Raw genomic sequence first — 6,479 nt, forward strand, 5'->3', positions numbered from 1 at the left:
TGCATTCAAGCTTGCTTTCATGTAGAATGGAAGTGTTTGTCAGGCACGCGTTCATAAGTGAGAATGGTGATGAGCGTCACATAATCATCACATTCATCATCTTCTTGTGTGCGAATGAATATCTTAGAGAAGAAATACGCTTGAGTTGAATAGAAAAACAATAGTACTTTGCATTAATTCATGAGGAACAGTAGAGCTCCACACCTTAATCTATGGTGTGTAGAAACTCTACCGTTGAAAATACATAAGTGAAAATAGGGTAGACATGGCCGAGTGGCCAGCCTCCCATGGAGGTCTAGAGATCTAAAAATGATCAAAAGATGATCCAAAGATTTAAAAACAATAGTAAAAAGTTCTATTTATACTAAACTAGTTACTAAGGTTTACAGAGATAAGTAATGAAGCAGAAATCCACTTTTGGGCCCACTTGGTGTGTGATTGGGTTGAGCATTGAAGCTTTCATGTGTAGAGGTCTTCCTTGGAGTTAAACGCCAGTTTGTAACCTGTTTCTGGCATTTAACTCTGCTTTGCAACCTATTTCTGGCGTTTAACTCCAGAATAGAGCAGAAAGCTGGCGTTGAAGGCCAGTTTACGTGGTCTAAACTCAGGCAAAGTATGGACTATTATATATTGCTGGAAAGCCCTAGATGTCTACTTTCCAAAGCAATTAAGAGCGCGCCATTTGGACTTCTGTAGCTCCAGAAAATACACTTTGAGTGCAGGGAGGTCAGAATCCAACAGCATCTGCAATCCTTCTTCAGCCTCTGAATCTGATTTTTGCTCAAGTGCCTCAATTTCAGCCAGAAAATACCTGAAATCACAGAAAAACACACAAAATCATAGTAAAGTGTAGAAATGTGATTTTTAATTAAAAACTAATAAAAATATACTAAAAACTAACTAAATCATACCAAAAACTATGTAAAAACAATGCAAAAAAGCGTACAAATTATCCGCTCATCACAACACCAAACTTAAATTGTTGCTTGTCCCCAAGCAACAGAAAATCAAATAGGATAAAAAGAAGAGCGAGACTAGTAGCTTTTTGCCTCTGAACAGTTTTGGAATCTCACTTAATCCCTTGAAGTTCAGAATGATTGGCATCTATAGGAACTTAGAATTTAGTTAGTGTTATTGATTCTCCTAGTTCAGTATATTGATTCTTGAACACAGCTACTTTATGAGTCTTGGCCGTGGCCCTAAGCACTTTGTTTTCCAGTATTACCACCGGAAACATAAATGCCACAGACACATGATTGGTGAACCTTTTCAGATTGTGACTCAGCTTTGCTAGAGTCCCCAATTATAGGTGTCCAGGGTTCTTAAGCACACTCTGTTTTTGCTTTGGACCTTGACTTTAACCGCTCAGTCTCAAGTTTTCACTTGACACCTTCACGCCACAAGCACATGGTTAGGGACAACTTGGTTTAGCCGCTTAGGCCAGTATTTTATTCCTTTAGGCCCTCCTATCCACTGATGCTCAAAGCCTTGGATCCTTTTTACCCTTGCCTTTTGGTTTTAAGGGCTATTGGCTTTTTGCTCTTGTCTTTTGGTTTAAAGAGCTCTTGGCTTTTTCTGCTTGCTTTTTCTTTTTCTTTCTCTCTTTTTTTTCGCCATTTTTCTTTTCTCTTTTTTTTTCTGCAAGCTTTTGTATTCAATGCTTTTTCTTGCTTCAAGAATCAATTTTATGATTTTTCAGATTATCAATAACATTTCTCCTTTTTCATCATTCTTTCAAGAGCCAACATATTTAACATTCATAAACAACAATATCAAAAGACATATGCACTATTCAAGTATTAATTCAGAAAATAAAAAGTATTGTCACCACATCAAAATAATTAAACTAATTTCAAGAATGAATTTGAAACCATGTACTTCTTGTTCTTTTGTTTTTAGAACAGTTTTCATTTAAGAGAGGTGATGGATTCATAGGACATTCATGGCTTTAAGACATATACATAAACACTAATGATCATGTAATAAAGACACAAACATAAATAAACATAAAACATAGTAAACGAATAACAGAAAAATAAGAACAAGAAGATTAAGGAATGGGTCCACCTTAGTGAGGGTGGCGTCTTCTTCCTCTTGAAGAACCAATGGTGTTCTTGAGCTCCTCTATGTCTCTTCCTTGTCTTTGTTGCTCCTCCCTCACAGCTCTTTGATCTTCTCTAATCTCATGGAGGATGATGGAGTGCTCTTGGTGCTCCATCCTTAGTTGTCCCATGTTGGAACTTAATTCTCCTAGGGAAGTGTTGATTTGCTCCCAATAGTTTTGTGGAGGAAAGTGCATCCCTTGAGGCATCTCAGGGATTTCATGGTGTGAAATTTCCTCATGCTCTTGTTGAGGTCCATGATCTCTTGTTTGCTCCATCCTTTTCTTAGTGATGGGCTTGTCCTCATCAATGAGGATATCTCCCTCTATGTCAATTCTAGCCGAATTGCAGAGGTGGCAAATGAGGTGAGGAAAGGCTAACCTTGCCAAAGTGGAGGACTTGTCAGCCACCTTGTAGAGTTCTTGAGGTATAATCTCATGAACTTCCACTTCCTCCCCAATCATGATACTATGGATCATGATGGCCCGGTCTACAATAACTTCAGACCGGTTGCTAGTAGGAATAATTAAGCGTTAAATGAACTCCAACCATCCTTTAGCTACATGCTTAAGGTCCGGTCTTCTCAATTGAACCGGCTTGCCTCTAGAGTCAACTTTCCATTGAGCTCTTTCCACACATATGTCCATGAGGACTTGGTCCAACCTTTGATCAAAGTTGACCCTTCTAGTGTAGGGGCGTGCGTTTTCTTGCATCATTGGCAATTTGAACGCCAACCTTACATTTTTCGGACTGAAATCTAAGTATTTTCCCCAAACCATTATAAGCCAATTCTTTGGATTCGGGTTCCTACTTTGATCATGGTTCCTAGTGAACCATGCGTTTTCATAGAACTCTTGAACCATTAAGATCCCGACTTGTTGAATAGGATTAGAGAGAACTTCCCATCCTCTTCTTCTAATCTCTTGTCGGATCTCCGGATATTCGCTCTTTTTGAGCTTAAAAGGGACCTCAGGGATCACCTTTTTCTTAGCCACAACTTCATAGAAGTGGTCTTGATGGACCTTAGAGATGAATCTCTCCATCTCCCATGACTCAAAGGTGGAAGCAATTGCCTTCCCTTTCCTCTTTCTTGAGGTTTCTCTGACCTTAGGTGCCATTAATGGTTATGGAAAAACAAAAAGCAATGCTTTTACCATACCAAACTTAAAATGTTTGCTCATTCCTGAGCAAAAGAAGAAAGAAAGAAGAAGAAGAAGAAGAAAAATAGAGGAGAGGGAGAGAGGTGTGTATTCGGCCAAGGGGAAGAAGAAAGGGTTGTGTTGGGTGAAAATGAAGAAGGAATGAGGGGTTTATATAAGAGTGGGAGGTGGTTTAAGGTTCGGCCATTAGGGTTGGGTTTGGGAGGGAAAAGAATTTGAATTTTGGAGGTAGGTGGGGTTCATGGGGAAGAGTGGAGGGATGTGAGTGGTTAAGAGGTGATGGGGAAGAGTGATTGAGGTGATTGGTGAAGGGTATTTGGGGAAGAGGGTTATGAAAAGGTGTGAAGAGAGAGAGTTAGGGCAGGTGGGGATCCTGTGGGATCCACAGATCCAGTAGGGTCAAGGTCCTAACATCCCTGCTCTAATTAGGCGTCTAAAAACGCCCTTTGTATGCAATACTGGCGTTTAACGCCAGACTGCTGCCTGTTTTTGGCGTTAAACGCCCAAATGTAGCCTATTTCTGGCGTTTAACGCCAGGTTAATGCTTGTTTCTGGTGTTAAACGCAAGCTTGGTGCTTGTTTCTGGCGTTAAACGCCAGACAGATGCTTATTTTTGGCATTTAAATGCCAGAGTGCTCTTCCTCCAGGGTGTGCTGTTTTTTATTCTGTTTTTAATTTTTCAGTTGTTCTTGTGACTTCACATGATCATCAACCTAATAAAACATGAAATAACAATAAAAAATAAAATAGATATAATTAAATAACATTGGGTTGCCTCCCAACAAGTGCTTCTTTAATGTCAATAGCTTGACAGTGAGCTCTCATGGGGCCTCACAGATGTTTAGAGCATTGTTGGAACCTCCCAACACCAAACTTAGAATTTGAATGTGGGGGTCAACACCAAACCTAGAGTTTGGTTGTGCCCTCCCATCACCAAACTTAGAGTTTGACTGTGAGGGCTTTGGTTGACTCTACAGTGAGAGAAGCTTTTCATGCTTCCTCTCCATGGTTACAGAAGGAGATCCTTGAGTCTTAAATACAAGGTAGTCCTCATTCAGTTGAAGGACCAACTCTCCTCTATCCACGTCAATCACAGCTCTTACTGAGGCTAGGAAGGGTCTTCCAAGGATGATGGATTCTTTCTCATCCTTCCCAGTGTCTAGGATTATGAAATCAGCAGGGATGTAAAGGCCTTCAACCTTTACTAACACGTCCTCTACTAGTCCATAAGCCTGTTTTCTTGAGTTTTCTGCCATCTCTAATGAGATTCTGGCAGTTTACACCTCAAAGATCCCAAGTTTCTCCATTATAGGGAGTGGCATAAGGTTAATGCCTAACCCCAGGTCACACAGAGCCTTCTCAAAGGTCATGGTGCCTATGTTACAGGGAATTAGGAATTTACCAGGATCCTGTTTCTTTTGAGGTAATTTCTGCCTATCCAATGCATTTAGTTCATTAGTGAGCAAGGGAGGTTCATCTTCCCAAGTCTCATTACCAAATAATTTGGCATTCAGCTTCATGATTGCACCAAGGTACTTAGCAACTTGCTCTTCAGTAATGTCTTCATCCTCTTCAGAGGAAGAATACTCATCAGAACTCATGAAGGGCAGAAGCAAGTTGAATGGGATCTCTATGGTCTCTGTATGAGCCTCAGATTCCTTCAGGTCCTCATTAAGGAATCCCTTGGTGTTCAGAAGATGTCCCATGAGGTCCTCCTCATTGGGATTCACGTCCTCCTCCTCCTCTCTGGGTTCGGCCACACCAAGTAAGGTTATGGCCTTGCACTCTCTTTTTGGAATCTCTTCTGTATTGCTTGGGAGAGTACTAGGAGGAGTTTCAGTGATTCTTTTACTCAGCTGGCCCACTTGTGCCTCCAAATTTTTGATGGAGGACCTTGTTTCATTCATGAAACTTAGAGTGGCCTTAGATAGATCAGAGACTATATTTGCTAAGCTAGATGGATTCTGCTCAGAATTCTTTGTCTATTGCTGAGTGGATGATGGAAAAGGCTTGCTATTGCTAAACCTGTTTTTTCCACCATTATTAAAGCCTTGTTGAGGCTTTTGTTGATCCTTCCATGAGAAATTTGGATGATTTCTCCATGAGGGATTATAGGTTTTTCCATAGGGTTCACCCATGTAATTTACCTCTGCTATTGCAGGGTTCTCAGGATCATAAGCTTCTTCTTCAGAAGATGCTTCTTTAGTACTGTTGGATGCAGCTTGTAATCCATTCAGACTCTGAGAAATCATATTGACTTACTGAGTCAATATTTTATTCTGAGCCAATATGGCATTCAGAGTATCAATTTCAAGAACTCTCTTCCTCTGAGGCGTCCCATTACTCACAGGATTCCTTTCAGAAGTGTACATGAACTGGTTATTTGCAACCATGTCAATGAGTTCCTGAGCTTCTGCAGGCATTTTCTTTAGGTGAATGGATCCACCTGCAGAATGGTCCAATGATATCTTTGATTATTCAGACAGACCATCATAGAATATATCCAGAATGGTCCATTCTGAAATCATGTCAGAAGGACACTTTTTGGTCAGTTGCTTATATCTCTCCCAAGCTTCATAGAGGGATTCACCTTCTTTCTGTTTGAAGGTTTGGACATCCACTCTAATCTTGCTAAGCTTTTGAGGAGGAAAGAACTTGGCTAAGAAATCCGTGACCATCTTATCCCAAGAGTTCAGGCTATCTTTAGGTTGAGAGTCCAACCATATTCTAGCTCTGTCTCTTACAGCAAACGGGAAAAGCATAAGCCTGTAGACCTCGGGATCAACCCCATTGGTCTTAACAGTATCACAGATCTGCAAGAATTCAGTTAAGAACTGAAAAGGATCTTCTGATGAAAGTCCATGAAACTTGCAGTTTTGTTGCATCAGAAAAACTAATTGAGACTTTATCTCAAAATTGTTTGCTCCAATGGCAGGGATTGAGATGCTTCTTCCATGTAAATTGGAATTTGGTGCAGTAAAGTCACCAAGCATCTTCCTTGCATTGTTATTATTTTCGGCCATGTCTCCTTCTTTTTCAAAAATTTCTGTCAGATTTTCTCCAGAGAGTTGTGCTTTAGTTTCCCTTAGCTTCCTCTTTAGAGTCCTTTCAGGTTCAGGATCAGCTTTAACAAGAATGTTCTTATCCTTGTTCCTACTCATATGAAAAAGAAGAGAACACAAAAGAAAATATGGAATCCTCTATGTCACAGTATAGA

At 40.2% G+C, this 6,479-nt stretch overlaps 1 non-coding gene across 1 annotated transcript; it reads left to right on the plus strand.

The window, feature by feature from the left end:
• Positions 1-5,785: 5,785 nt before the first annotated feature.
• LOC148564550 (small nucleolar RNA R71) lies at positions 5,786-5,892 on the plus strand. The gene has a single exon (XR_015884661.1). It is a non-coding gene; the product is annotated as a small nucleolar RNA R71 (small nucleolar RNA).
• The last annotated feature ends 587 nt before the right edge of the window (positions 5,893-6,479 follow it).

Source organism: Arachis ipaensis, chromosome B5, assembly GCF_059453495.1.
Source record: "Arachis ipaensis isolate K30076 ecotype BB chromosome B5, ASM5945349v1, whole genome shotgun sequence".
NCBI lineage: Eukaryota > Viridiplantae > Streptophyta > Magnoliopsida > Fabales > Fabaceae > Arachis > Arachis ipaensis.